This window comes from Lygodium microphyllum, chromosome 26, assembly GCF_053477565.2.
Source record: "Lygodium microphyllum isolate KBCC chromosome 26, Lygodium_microphyllum_v1.1.10, whole genome shotgun sequence".
NCBI lineage: Eukaryota > Viridiplantae > Streptophyta > Polypodiopsida > Schizaeales > Lygodiaceae > Lygodium > Lygodium microphyllum.
This window is the reverse complement of record NC_141160.1, coordinates 128,441,092-128,455,914: the sequence shown is the minus strand read 5'-3', so window position 1 is coordinate 128,455,914 and position 14,823 is coordinate 128,441,092.

Here is a 14,823-nt window from a genome sequence, read left to right as displayed (position 1 = left end):
CGGTCAGCCCATAATGCAAAGGTAGCATTTTAGGCCATTCTTTGATCTTTCCTCTACAAAACTTTTCTAGAGCTTTGAGAATAGGTTGATGTCCTCTCTCACTCTTTCTATTGGCTTCAGGATTGTAGGTTGATGTCAAAGCCAACTTGATACCAAATTGAGCAAAGAAGTTGCGTGCCTCATTGGCATTCAATTCTCCTCTATTTGTAGTTACCTTCCCAATAGAGCCACATCTGCAAAATACTTCTTCAAGAAAAAAGTGACAAACAGCTTGAGTGGTCTTGGTTGTTAAAGCTTTACCTTCAACTTGATTGGCTAGATCTTCTCTTGCAAGCACTAAATACCACATATTCCATATCCATGTAGGCATGGTTACAAGATCAATAATCCATCTATAATGTATAGACAAGGGATAAGTCGATTGTAACCCATCTCAATGCTTGACCATATAATACATCTGACACACATAATAGGTTTCAATAAAATGCTCTATAACTTGATACATGTTCTACCACCAGTATTTTTCTTTGACTTTAATAAAGGTTCCCTATATACCTCTATGGCCAGCCCACAAGCTTTCATGAAATTCCTTCATTACTTGTAGTTGCAACCTTTAATTACCTAAAACTCGGACAGGCGCTCCTTTCTTCTTCTTTGCGTGCTTTCATAGATGCCCATTTTTAAGAAAGAAGCCATAAGCTTTCCTCTTAATATGCTTGAACTCTTCATCAGTCTAAGTATCTTTCATCTTCATTGTGCTCAAATATTGGCCAAATATTCTTTAAGGAAATGAACTAGAACTTGAGCAATGCAATGAGCATGTTGGCTTCTAGTTGACCACCTACCTTTTCCTGTTCTTACTGTACTTAATGCTATGCCATTAAAAATATTAGCTTCACCTGCAAGATTCAGTTTTGGGCTTGTATATGCAGCAACAACTGAAAAGGTACTTTCAACAGTCATGGAATGAAATTTAGCAAGTATAGATTCTTCAGATTCATCTTCTTCCATTAGCTCTTCTTCATTGTCATATTTTGCATTTGATAGCATGTCAATAACTAGATTCATCTTTCTTGCAATATGCTTTAATTCGGGGTTGAGAGATTTAATATATGCAATCCATCTTAGCATAGCAATGTCAGGTGTAGAGCAGTTAGCAATCATGCCCAAGTGTGGAAGACAATCAATTTCTACCACTACGGAAGCACCTATAAAGTATTTATGATCACACTTTAATGCTGTTACAACTCCCCACAATTCCTTTTTTACTTTTGCGTACCTTCTTGGACGTTCATTGAAAACCTTTGCTCCAAAAAGAATTGCATACACGTTACCTTCAAGGTCTTCTTGGCCAATAGTGCAGCCTATCCCAATGGGACTTGTATCCACAGTAAGGATGATGGGTTGACCATTTGAATAATCAGCCCTTTTGAGAGTGGGGGCTGAAATTAACAACTTCTTTAGTTTGTGTACACAGTGAGAGTATGCTCTTTCCCCCAAGAGAATCTTTGGCCTTTTCTTAATAATTGATAGAGATTTTCGGCTACATGAGAAAAATGTGGTATCCATACAAGATAGAATACACATGTGCCAAGAAATCTTCTCAACCCTGAAATATTTGTGCATTTCTTCACATCCCTTGATAGGTACATCATCAAGAAATGGAAGAGTAAGTTGTGGAATAAAGTCCCTTAAGACTTTGTGCATGGCATTCATCATATGGGCTATGGAGTTTGTTGCACCTTATGGTAGAGTGCACATGTGGACCCAAGAGGTGTCTTCATTGTGGTAATGTCTCGGCTTTCTAATGAAAGCTAAAATTGGTCATATCTTGAATATAGATCGCCCATAGAATAAATTGCTCTACCTGCAAAAGCTTCGACAAACTCTTCAACAATTGGACCTCAATCAACATTTCAAATTGTGACACGATTAACAGGCTGTAGATCTTGAATGAATTGTAAGGATTCATTTTTCTTGGGCACGTTAAACCATCAATTTGAGTAAGGTGCTGAAGAAGGTTCTAAAATCTTCATTCTGATCTTCTCATTTAGAAGTTCCAATAATTTGGACAAATGTGCCCTTGTAATGGGAATGGGCTTGAGGTTCCAAGGCATATGTGGGACCGTAAAAATGACCACAGGAGCCACAATATTTGGATCCACACAGCCTATTTCACTTGGCTGAAATGCAAAAGCTTTTCTATGTTTCATTAGCATTTGCATAAAAGAGTATTTTTTAGCCAAAAAAGGAAAGAATTTTCACCTATTTTGAGCTCTTTTATACTTTCATTTGTGAACTTGTGACCAATGTTGGAAGGATCACGAAGACTTGGCTGATTTGTTGCCCTATCAGTCAGCCCTTCACTTTCAGGAGGCAATGGGACTGCCATAAGTCACTTTCTTATCCACCCTCTTGTATTTTGTCTCCACTTGCACTTCAGCCTTGTTGAGTAAACCAATGTCTTCTTGCTCAACAAATTCTTGAATTGTTTGATAAAAATCCAATGTACATACTTCTATGGACTGATTTTCAGCCTGATTTTCTGTATGAGTAGCTGTATATATTTTGTTGAGATGGCAAGCTCAACACCTGCGGACATTGATGATAGACCGCCTGGCTAGATGGGTCCACATGTCTACACTTAACACGTTGGTGGTCATTATGATACTCACATGGCCACTAACTTATCACTTATTATATTTAGTTTGTTACATCTACCTACAGCTGGCAAAGACATAGCGCTAGTTGATTAGTGTAGTCGGTTATGCACTGTTTGACTTAATAGGCCACTTTCCTTTATGTTGTATCTTATCTATACTTTGTGTACATTGTATAGTGTGTGAAAGAAGGAGAAGAAACCAGCAAGAAAACGTTTTGGCCTCCATCTCTCTTCTTGTGTTCTTGAATGAGCTTCCTCTTGTGTATACAATGTGTGTTTGGCATAGCAGCTCAAGCAAGTCCCCCCACCATGCAATTCTTGACATATTTTAGCCAATGTTTTAGTAATAGTAATCAGTCCAAAAAAAAAGCCTGAAATATCTTCATTTTCAGCCATCGTGTCATAAGTTTTCAGCTCCCTTTTTACATGATGTAAATATTTTCTTTCAGCTTTAGTCATGGCTGGAAGAGACTTATAATAGCCCATACTATTGGTTGTACATACATACAGATTTGCTAGAGGAGACACAGTTTCTATAGCATAAGGAGTTTCAATCTTTTTACATAACGCACTGCCATAGCCTCCTTTTACAACAATGCAGCTTGAAAACCCTTGAATTCTCGGGCATTAGGAGGCATAGGATAAGCACGCAGTCGATTTCTGTTTCAATGACGGTTAACACACACAATAAGAAATTGGACAGCTCGTTCATTATCCTTGCTTTGGATTCGAGCATAGTAAGAATCATCATCAAGAGCTTTTGTTTCCAAGCGGGCTTCAAAAATGTAAGGTTGCCCAAGAATGATAGGGTAACTACAAGAGTCTTAAACAAAAAAGTGAAAAATTTCTTTTATATATCCAATAGTTACCTGCACATTAGGATATGCAGCATATAACTCTCCAAAAGAGTTGTTTGCAGCTCTCATTCACCAACCTGGATCAACATCTATGGGCCATCCACTACTTTCATAGAGACTCCTTGCCACGACGTTTATCTCACAACCATGGTCTAAGAGTGCAATACATAGTGTTTCTTTTTCTCCAATTTTGACGACTGTCTCCATTGTTTCTCTTTCCCAATGTGTACAGGAGTAGTGAATACTTGGAATGAATCGGGCTTCTTCCTCATCATGCATGTGCTGTAGATGACCTTTTTGAGAGGTGGGCTGCCCAACTGGTTTGGACTAGCCAACCATTACATTTTAAGTCTTCACTTCTTTAATTTTTTCATCCATGATTTCTTTATCTTCAGCTTCAATTGCTGCAATTAACTCTTTAACTGCTTCAAGCTGAATTCCTTGTGTAGTCAACTTCTCTTCATCCTGCACAAAGACTCGAAGAGCTTGCAAAAAAGCATGCACTGTTTATATAGTATCATCACCAACATATTGTCTTTTTCTTTTGATTACATTAATAATTACATCATGAAATTCACGTTTGAAAATTCCAAGAATTTCACCTAAGGTGAACTTAATTTTACTTCCCAGATTTTGTTCTTCTAGAGCTCGTTTGAGATTGGTTGTAGATTCTATGTCAAACTGTAATTTGTAGCCTGGCTGCTTACCTTTCTTCTTTCCTTTGATCTTCTTTGTTTGTGGGGCATCTTCCATCTCTTGATCTGGGGTCATATTTTCAGTAAGCTTTGGTTGTTTAGGCGTTCTTCTAGTTACCCGTTTCGGAGGGCCAGAAGAGGAAGGCCCTGGATCATCTTCTCTTCTTCTCTTTTCTTCAATCAAGACTTATTTATGATTGATGTCAGCAAAATGTGCAAAGGCAAAAAAAGAATTTACCGGTTCTTTCCAACCAGTTATTCCTCAAATGCATTGACTGGTATTAGTTAAATCATCTTTGGCTACTTTGCCACGCTCCATTTGATCTAATGCTTGCATCCATACTTTAGTTTGCACATTATCTTTACATGCTTTCAAATTTGATTTAGTTGGCTCAATTTGCAGCCCATAGGTAGCTGCATCAATTGCTGCGTAGGCATTCTTTACAGCTAAATCTTCTAATCTTTTCTTCATTCCACCATTGCCAAAATTTGGCTCCAGTGGAAGACCAGTTTCAGCTGCATAAATTTTTCCATATTTCCAAAAGATGAGCTTTTGTGCTTCAGCCTCACGGAAGACAAAACAGCCCCTCTTGTCATGTTGTTGGCTGTCACACCAAATACAATGCCTCTTATAGCCTTCTCTCATGGGTCTTTGAGTTGATGATTATCCTCGTTCTTCAACTTTGACATCCAACTTCTCCACCTTGGAACTAATTTCTGTAAGACTCAGATGAATGTCATGCATGATTTTAATGAGTTCATCCATGACATCATTTTTAGAAGGAACAGAAGAAGAAAGAGTTGATTGATTAGTCAAAGGAATAGGGGATTTTGAAGGTGGAACAAGCTCCATCAATGGAGTTGTTGAACTTGAAGTAGAGTCCAATCTTAGTTGCATTCGCTCTTTTTGAGTAATCAGGTTAACTGCATCAGTAACATCTATCCATGCAGTCTTGACTCTTGATTCAGAGGTAGCATCTTCTAAGAGATCAACAAGCTTCTCTTGCTATAATATTTCCCTCCCTTTTGTCGTATGACCCCCCCTTAATTAACCTTTTTTTAAAATGAAATAATAAAATAAGAATTAACCCCCCTTACTCGGGGAGGGCTTGCTGTGTGTTGACGGAGGGAGGGGAGGCTATCGTGGATGACGAGAGGGCATGGGGGGAGCTCTAGCTAGTGGAGGACTGGACGACGTGGGCAGGGGCCCAATCTTAGTTGCATTCGCTCTTTTTGATCAATCATGTTAATTGCATCAGTAACATCTATCCATGCAGTCTTGACTCTTGATTCAAAGGTAGCATCTTCTAGGCAATCAGCAAGCTTCTGTTGCTATAATATTTTCCTCCCTTTCGTCGTATGACCCCCCTTAATTAACCATTTTTAAAAAATTTAAAAAAATAAGAATTAATCCCCCTTACTCATGCCACCAACAATTGGCGGATGGGAGGGGGACCTGCTATGTGTTGACGGAGGGAGGGGGCTACCGTGGATGACGAGAGGGTGTGGGGGGAGCTCTAGCTGGTGGAGGATTGGACGACGTGGGCAAGGGGTAATGATTACTCCCTCTTCCCCTCCCCCATACTTTTCATGGCGGCGGCCATCCACTTGGCCGCCCTGATGGGAATAAGGGGAGGGCTCCATACCTTACCAATTCCCCCCCCCCCCCCCCCCCCCCCCCCCCAATTACACTATAAAAAGGCCCTTAGGACTAACAAGGAGGTGGATTATGATCGTGATTCCTCCATGCTGTCTGACAAGAGAGAGAGAGAGAGAGAGAGAGAGAGAGAGAGAGAGAGAGAGAGAGAGGGAGAGAGAGGGAGAGAGAGGGAGAGAGAGAGAGAGAGAGAGAGAGAGAGAGAGATTTTTCCCCTTTGAAGGTTTCCAAGCTTACCCTCCCTTTTTTCCCCCCTCTGAGAGGAACCCTAGGGACAATTTCCTTCTGCAAGGAATCAACTCTCCTATAGCCTAGGTGCATAGCCACGAAGAAAAAGCTGAAATTATGTGATGCCCCCAAGCGAGGCAAGGTCCAATCGAGTGCGAATCCCGCTTCAACCCATTGAGTTGCGGGTCAACGAACCGCATCACTTGGTATCCAGGTGCACCCCATAAATCCTACTTTGGTGGGAACTCTTAAAAAACATGGATCGACTTCATTGGGAAGGGAGAAGTATTCTGGAAAAAATCTATATTAACTAACCACCAATTAGGTTGCATTACTCAAGAATGTTGAAGAATTGTGTTTTATTGCACTTTGGCATGACTTAGAACGGACAACTTGCACAAAATATTTCGCATTTGTGCACATTGAAATCAAGGACTTTATTGTTTGAACTCGTAGTGCATTAGATTTATGCACTAGCATTGGCATGCTTAATAGGTAAAAGAAACTAAAAAATGGGTTATCGAGACGATAAAGCATATCCATCAATAAGAAAAAATCCTACTTTTTACATCAGGAAATTGGTGAAAGTGGAAAGGTAGGAGTAAAATCTTCAATCAAGTCCATGAGAATCGTGAGTGCCACAATAACGGGTTAAGTATGTTTAGGTCATTGCAATAATAAGCAAGGTATTGGGCTCCTATAATCCTTTAGAGAGATGTAGTTTGCACATGCATTAGGCCTGATGACTTCGTGTTCCTCGTACAAAAGAAAAATACAAGCCTCTATTTATTATTTGTGTAAGTGCATATAAATGAAATTCCCAAGAGTAGGACTCTGCATTGCATCATCGTCCTAAGGACTCGCATTTAGATTACATGGTATCACGGACGGTTTCAATTGCACTACTAGCGATTCATCTTAAAGATAGTTATAAGACACACATATGAAACATTAAACTTAATTGCTCAGGGCAATTCAATGAGATGAATCCTATATAGGGCTTAACTCAACTTATTTAGGGATTTAAGGTAAATGAGCCAATCTATTGTTACTTCATAGGAGAACCTTGAGACAAGTAAAACACTCATTGGTCTCTATTCTACATCTAGCCTCGATAAAGCTGAAACAACCTTGAAGATATTACCTTTCCTCATGACACGATCCAACGCTAATACAAGAGAGTTCAAGTGTCGTTTTTTCCAAGACAAGAACCATGGATTAAAGGCTAGCAAGCTAGGACAACTACCATCCGAGAACTATCAAATATAGATCCAATTGCATAATTGCTCACTCCTATCACACAGGAGCGGGGTCGAAAAGAAGGTATTCCCTATCCATTAAGGGATATTGGGAATTGCCACCAAGGAAAGAAGGACAAACACTAAGCGTCAAAGATAGGGACCCCACCTTAGCAAATGTCCCGAGCACTCACCTGCACCATAAGTTTAGGAACACCGCTTGTGAAAGATTGTATAACCCCAAACTCATAAAAGAAATGGGAATAATGAATTAAGAAATTTTGGAGGGCACGCCAAACCACCCCCAGTTGGCTGCCAACCCTAGCCAAGGGGGTTCTAAATAGCCTTGACGGGAATGTGGGCCGAACCCACCATGACAGGTCTCTCCGCAGGTTGTTTTGAATGTAGGAGGATGCTTGGATGCTAGGGGGCTCTAGCTATAAATTCCTTGCCTCCGGATCCTACTCAAATGATATGCGTGACTCGAGATAGATTCTCGAGGGCCCTTGTTACTGGTGCAAGGCGGAATCTTGGAGGAAATAAAGCGCATCCTCACGGATTGTGGATATTGTTCCTTTTGAACAAGACTTGTATCTCAGCTAAAATGCTAATATTAAGTTTACTTCCAAGGAACTTGTATGAAATTGTTTTCGTGTTAGTGCCATAAAATTGTGTGAATGACCCCTGTTTCCAAAATGGCTTAACTAAGGAAGTTGCTTTTAAATGTCGCGCATAAATGTGATAGGGCTACTTAGATAACTAAAGTACACCTATTAAGAGAAGCAGGTGGGTAGAACCCCCGATGGGTCTGTCCTATGGAAGGGTGGTCCTAGGGAACTAGGAGGCTTCTCACAAGATTTTACCATCATTCGACCTTTAGGTAGCATGGGTTAGCACCCAATTCATACCGTTTTAGGGGACAGGAATGGGACTATGCCCTATGGGCAGAGAGGTTATGCGGCGCATCCCTCTCGTTTCTCATTCTCCTTGAACCAAGTGCGGTATGGATCTGCTTTGGATTGGGTAGCTCTACGTAAAGAATGCCCAGGTCCCAATGCTAGAATGTTGACAGAGACCTTGACCAATAGGGACTCAAGTTTTAGGTCAATCCTAGTGGATTCGGTCACGAACGTTCCGTTGCGAGGCAAACTCGAAAAACCCTAAGCAACAAACTCCGTGACTTTTCAAGGGAGTGTTGAGCGGCAATGCATAGATTCATTTCTCAATGGATTGCTAGCACGTGCTTGGACAGCCAATAGGCGAGCACATCACACTTGCAGAATGGGATCTGCAACCTTAAGGAATAATTCAATATTCTAACCTTCCATACTTTGTTGGTCTTCAGCATCAAGTTTTCCAAATTTACTTTCAAACTCATGGTATAAAGCTGTTGTAGCTAAACCTTGTTGGGTTTCTCAACCCAATCAGTGAAACTTTTCTTCATCATTAGGCTAGAGTCTTCTAAGAAGAATTCTTCACGTAGGGCTTTTTGGAATGCAGTCCAATCCGCATCTCAGTGAAAAAGACCATGGATTCTTTCTTAAAGACCATGCTTGGTCGCAAAATAGTGACTCCATGCATGTTGCGGTACACCAAAGAGAAGAGCATTTTCTCAACATACGAGCAAACAAAATAGAGACATTTTGACCATTAAAGTGTTTTAATTCTCGCCCAACTTCCTCTAAGGCCTTGATAACTGTGGAATCAATCTTCTCTTCTTCTTGTCTTTGTTGTTGTTGTAACATTTGGATTTGTTGTTGCTGAGTCTGTTGCAGTATGCGCACCAACTGTTCTAGAGTATCTCCTAAAGAATCCCCCATCTTGGAGTTCTCTTACACCGACCTTCTTGTCGGGTTTACCAATGTCGTAGTGCGTAGGGTTGAAGGTCACCACCACAGGGGTTTGGCAAGAAAACTGGACAAGATAGATAGAGATGTGACTTCAAGAGATAAGTAGATTACATTGAATGTTTAAAGGTTCAAAAGGTACTTCACGATCAATCACAGGGGTTTGAGAGAGAAGAATGTATAGGGATTCAAGAGCTTAGACTTCGGAGGTGGTAGAGATAAGAGAAGGGTTGAAGGTTTCAAGCCAAGTTCTTGAAGATGTTAATAGAGCTTCCAACTGCATATTCTTAACAAAGATCACAAGAGTATTATCTCATAAGTTCTAACTCAAATCAAGCTTGTTTTCTTAACTCTAAGAGCAATCACAAATTATAAAATCAAGTACAATATGATGTCATGTATCATATACAACTCTACATCCCATCATTCATACATGATGCCATAGCATGAATCAACTTTGCATGATTACATTCAATGTAGACTGTTAGGGACAAAAGCTTATCAGTCAATTACAAGGCTTGTAGGGCAAAGAGACTTGCTTTAAGAGAGTTTCAAATTGAGTTCCTGATAAGGATAAGTTACCACAACCAAGAAATAAGAGAAAAAGCTCCTCTTAATTCAACTCAAAGCATCTATGAATGATCCACAAACATTGCCCTGCCGTAGGGGCATATAATACTTGCATATTTTGACAATATGTCTTTTGTAGAGTAAAAAATGAATTAAAAGAACACTGATGTAGCTAATCCTCTGAATATGGCTGAAGATATTAGCCCCAAATCAACCCAAATATCTTCCGAAATTCACCTATGTTGATAGCATCAACTTTCCCTAGCACCGTGTTGGTGCATTTGGTGTCGAAAGTCTACCATGAGGGTAAGAGACAGCAGGGTGAAGGGAGATTCAGGGAGAGGAGTAGATGGAAGACAAGGGATTCAAAGAAATAGAAGACGTAGAAGAATACTCATAGAAAGAAATAGAAAATGTAAAATAATACTAACAGAGATGAAGCCTGTTAGTTTATTTCTGGATTATGAGAAGATAAAACCCTTGTAGACAAAAACATGCATAAAATAATACCTTCCTCTATGCTGCTCAGATCGCCAATCTCTTACTTCCATTAGCTCCAAAAAGGGGGGTAAAATACCAGTACACCTGGCCAGAATTATACCACATAACTCCCTCTTCATCTCCCACTTCAGAGTGATGTTCATTGCCTGAAAACAGCGATTGTGCGTCGTGCAATTTTGCTAATCTTTTTTTTTACATAAAATCCTCTCAAAATAGTTGAAAGCTACATGCTTTCTTTTACATGTTATCCTAATCTAGAAGTTATCTATAGTTTTATGGATTTTTACAAGATATAATATCTAAAATATCAAAAATTGACTAAAACTTGTCCAAAAATCTAATATTTTTGAACCATGGACACTAACACTAATGCCTAAAGTGGTATTGGCTCTCTAGATCTATAAGGAAGCCGCACTCTAGAGTTTTTCACACGATGTACGTGTAGCAACACAACAATGCATGTCTCAAAACTGAAATATCTCAGCCACATGTCAAACATGCATGGTACCACTTGGGATTTTCATTTATCAACCCAATTCCTGCTATGGGTAAGTGTTAGAAAGACAAAAAAATGATATTTGCATGTGTTACCCCACTTGACTTCACGAAGCATCATGTCCCCGGTCGCTCATTTTCACTCACCAATGTTGGGTAGCATCGGGTGATAGCGTGAATCCAAATACCTAGAAGAATTACTATTTTTGATGGGTGTGCACCTTATCACTAAAGGCGTGGAACCAATATTTATTTAAGCGCATTTACTTATTAAAGCACTTGACAAAACATTTATTATCTTGTATGTCCATAGGCGCTTGATTAAATACTTCATTATTTGATATTTGTATTTGGACACATCCCGACTTTTGGATGCCCAAACGCCTTACTTTATGTTTGGGCAAACGCAAATGCAAAAGCAAAAGTATGCTATTTGTAAAGTGGGCTATTTTTGAGCTTGAAGATAAATAAATATATAAATGCATGCCTTGTGAAGCGCTCACACAAGGCATGGGGAGAGGTTGCATCCAATTTGTCTTTTTGTCTCATGTCGTGAAAATTCCCTTTTGCTTTTTACTTGAAATTATGAAGGTTTGTAGAGTTCTTTGTTCTTAGGGACCTTTTGACATTCACTACATACACATACAACATTCGATCTGCGCACCAAAAGGCTCAGGTAGCTACTATCATGAGGATAAATATCATCTTTTTAAGAAAACCCACTATCTTAAAGTTTTAATTCCCAAACAATAGAATTAGAATTTGCAAATTGCACAATTGAGCATCAAAATACCAAGAGTTAAAAGAATAGTTGGCTTACTCGTCATGCACCATTCCTCCAAGCCCTAAGGCACTGTCAGTATCTTCTTTATCAACTATAAACTTGGCTACTCTTCAACATAATAAGTCTCATGTCCCTTTTGTGGCCATGTTTTGAGAAATTTATGAAATACATCCTACCAAATCATTCTATCTTTTGTGCACTATCAACAACAAAAGTTGTCCTTTTATATGAATCTATCCACTATGGATTTACATCCTTCAGAGGATGGATGGAGTGGTACATGATCCTCAAATCTCCTAGCAAAGGTTGCATGAATGGTCTTTGTGAATTCAGTTCTACTTGATACCATAGTGATATCTTACATGTATCTTAAAGGTGATATTTTGATTCTAGATGAAGAGGATCTATCTTGGTATGTGGGGAACGTTATTTTGCAAGCTATTCTTTATGTCTGACATTTAATGTTACAAGTGGATGAGATTTTTCAAGCTTATTCTTCCAAAAAGTGACTATATGTATGTCCTAAAGTTTCTTGGTATTCCATGATACATTCTATTGTATTGAATTATCAACAATTGAACGCCCCTACACATTTACAAAATGCTAATCAACTGAGGGAGGATCTTTTAGACCACGTTTCTAAACAATCCCCTTTTGATATTTCCTTCTTTGAAGCTTACCATTGCCAATCTACCAGTGCCTTCCCTCGCTTATTATCATCAGATGGTCCACAAATTTGATTCTTATTTATCCATACTTCAATCGACTCATGTTATTTCTTTTCTTATTTTTCAACCACACGGTGCTCCTCGAATTCTTGTTTTTACTCATTGCCTATTCATTGTGGACTGTGTTTTCTCCCTTACTCCTCCTTGTCCTCCACGTCTACCACACTCTTTTTTACTTTTTTAGTGTATTTCGTAACTCCTTTCTTATCTGATTCACTTAAATTACCCGAGTCTCCAAGGGACTTAAACTAAAGACTGAAGTGACAATGACATTGATGAGCTTCCAAGGGACACTATAGTGGCTTTGGTGACTCTTCATATCAGGCATACCTCTTAGGAGGGGTATCCATGACTAAGAGAGGATTATTGAGAGTTATTCTTTGTTATTCTAATGTACTATTGATAGAGAGCATATATGAGAGAGATAGAGTATAAGAGATAGCCAATTTTAATAGATAAAAGAAACCCTTTTGTACCAACTTTTAGTTCTTGTAATGTCTCACTTGTAAACTGACGACCTATATCATAGGATCTGGTAAACTTGGTTGCCTTGACACTTTCTCATACTATAGACCCTCACTGTTTAGTGAAAACAACAAAGCAACTGGTTTCATCTTTTTGTCAACCTCTTATATTTTGTCTCCACAATCGCTTCAGCCCATTGTAATTCTTCTTGTTGAGCACAATGCTATAATATCATACATGTCCAAAAAGAACATAGTGACAACATGGTTGCTGAAATTTCAACCATAGTATTAGTAATATTCAGTCCATAAAAGAGGCTTGAAAAGCCTTCATTTTCTCCATATATGGTTGTTGAAATTATAGTCATAGTGTCAATAATATTCATTTCAATGCCTTCATTTCAAGCTAACAAACCCAATGCTCTCAGTTCCTTAGGAAAAATAATATTTTATGTAGATATTGGCTTGGCATGGAAAAGCATTTGCATTTCAACTAGCTCAAATAGGTTATGTGGATCTAAATGTTGTCTCTCCTATGGTAATGTTTATTGTGCCACATGTACCATGGAACTTGAGGTGTATTCTAGTGCTTTAAGCTTACTTGCCAAAGATAATGGATTTTCTAAATAAAAATATATGCATGAAGAACTTGGAGTCCTCTTTATCCTCGTACTCAAATCGTTGGTTTACTGTGCCCAAAAAGAACAGGGCTTTGAGATTTATTCAAGACATACAACCAGTCAATAAAGTGACCATAAGAAATGTGGGTGTAGGTCTGATGGTTGATGAATTTGCAAAGGCTTTTGTAAGCAGAGCAATCTATTCTTTGAGAGATCCTTACTCAGGGTATGATCAGTTTCAGCCTTGTAGAGAATGCATATCACAACCATGAAGACTCCCATTGTGTTAATATGGATGTGTACTCTCCCACAAGATGCAACAAACTCAAGGGCACAAGGGTACTCATGGATTTTATATGATAGTTGACAATGTGCTTCTTGGATGATGTTTTGATCAAAGGGTATGTAGTGGATGAAAAGAATGAAGAGATGAATGCTCATGGGTGTAGATAGTTTATTGTAGACCATATTGTTGATTGTGAAAGAATTGTGATGCATCTAGAATAGGTGCATTTAACTCTTTTTGGCAGTCTTTGGAGTCAAAGAGGTTTTGATTGTTTCGCATATGTGTGGGCGCTATGGGAGAAGACCATCACTAGTGAACATAGATGAGATTGATAGAATGCAAGATGTATGCACAAATGTATCTGATGGCACATATTCTTGGGTGCATGTGTGTTCTATTTGATCCTCACTTTGCACATGTAGCTAATTCTCTATATCAAATCTTCAAGAAATGTTAGAGGTTTCACTAGGAAAGGAAGCATAAGAAAGCAGTGAAGAAATTGAAACGGCTCTTGAAATCTAGTCCCACATTGAGAAAGAATGATTATTCACATGGAAAGCCGATCATTATTACAATTGATATGAGGCTAGTCAAAATTAGATGGGCAATCGAGTAAGATGATGAGTAAGGGCAAACATATACAATTCAGTTTGGTGCTAAAGTATTAACCGAAAGGTATAAAAGGTATCCAAAGGTAAAAAGAGAATTATGGGGAATTGTGACAGCCCTTAAATGTGATAAAGAGTATTTTATGGGTGCTTGTATTGTCTTTGAGACTAATTGTTTGTCGGTATTGGGTATGATTATGCTACTCTGATGGATTGCATACATCAAATCTTTGAACCCTGAATTTTAGCGTATTGCAAGAAGAGATAACCCAGTGGGAGACATGTTATCTTGGGCACGCTATGAGAATGAAGATGGGATGATGGATGAGGAGGAAGAAGATGAGTTTCTTGCCATTGAAAATGATGTTATGACTAGTAAAACTAAATTGAAAGCTATTGTAACTACAGGTACATCTCTCATTAATGCAGGGTCCACATTACATGCAATAAGTACATCAGCTAGTTTGTTAAGAACAAGTGTTGTAATAGTGAATTCAGCAATGCAAGGAGTTGCTACAGCACTAACATAATCTTGGATAGCAAAGAGAAACACTTCAGATGTTATGCATCTTGTGCAGAAGTG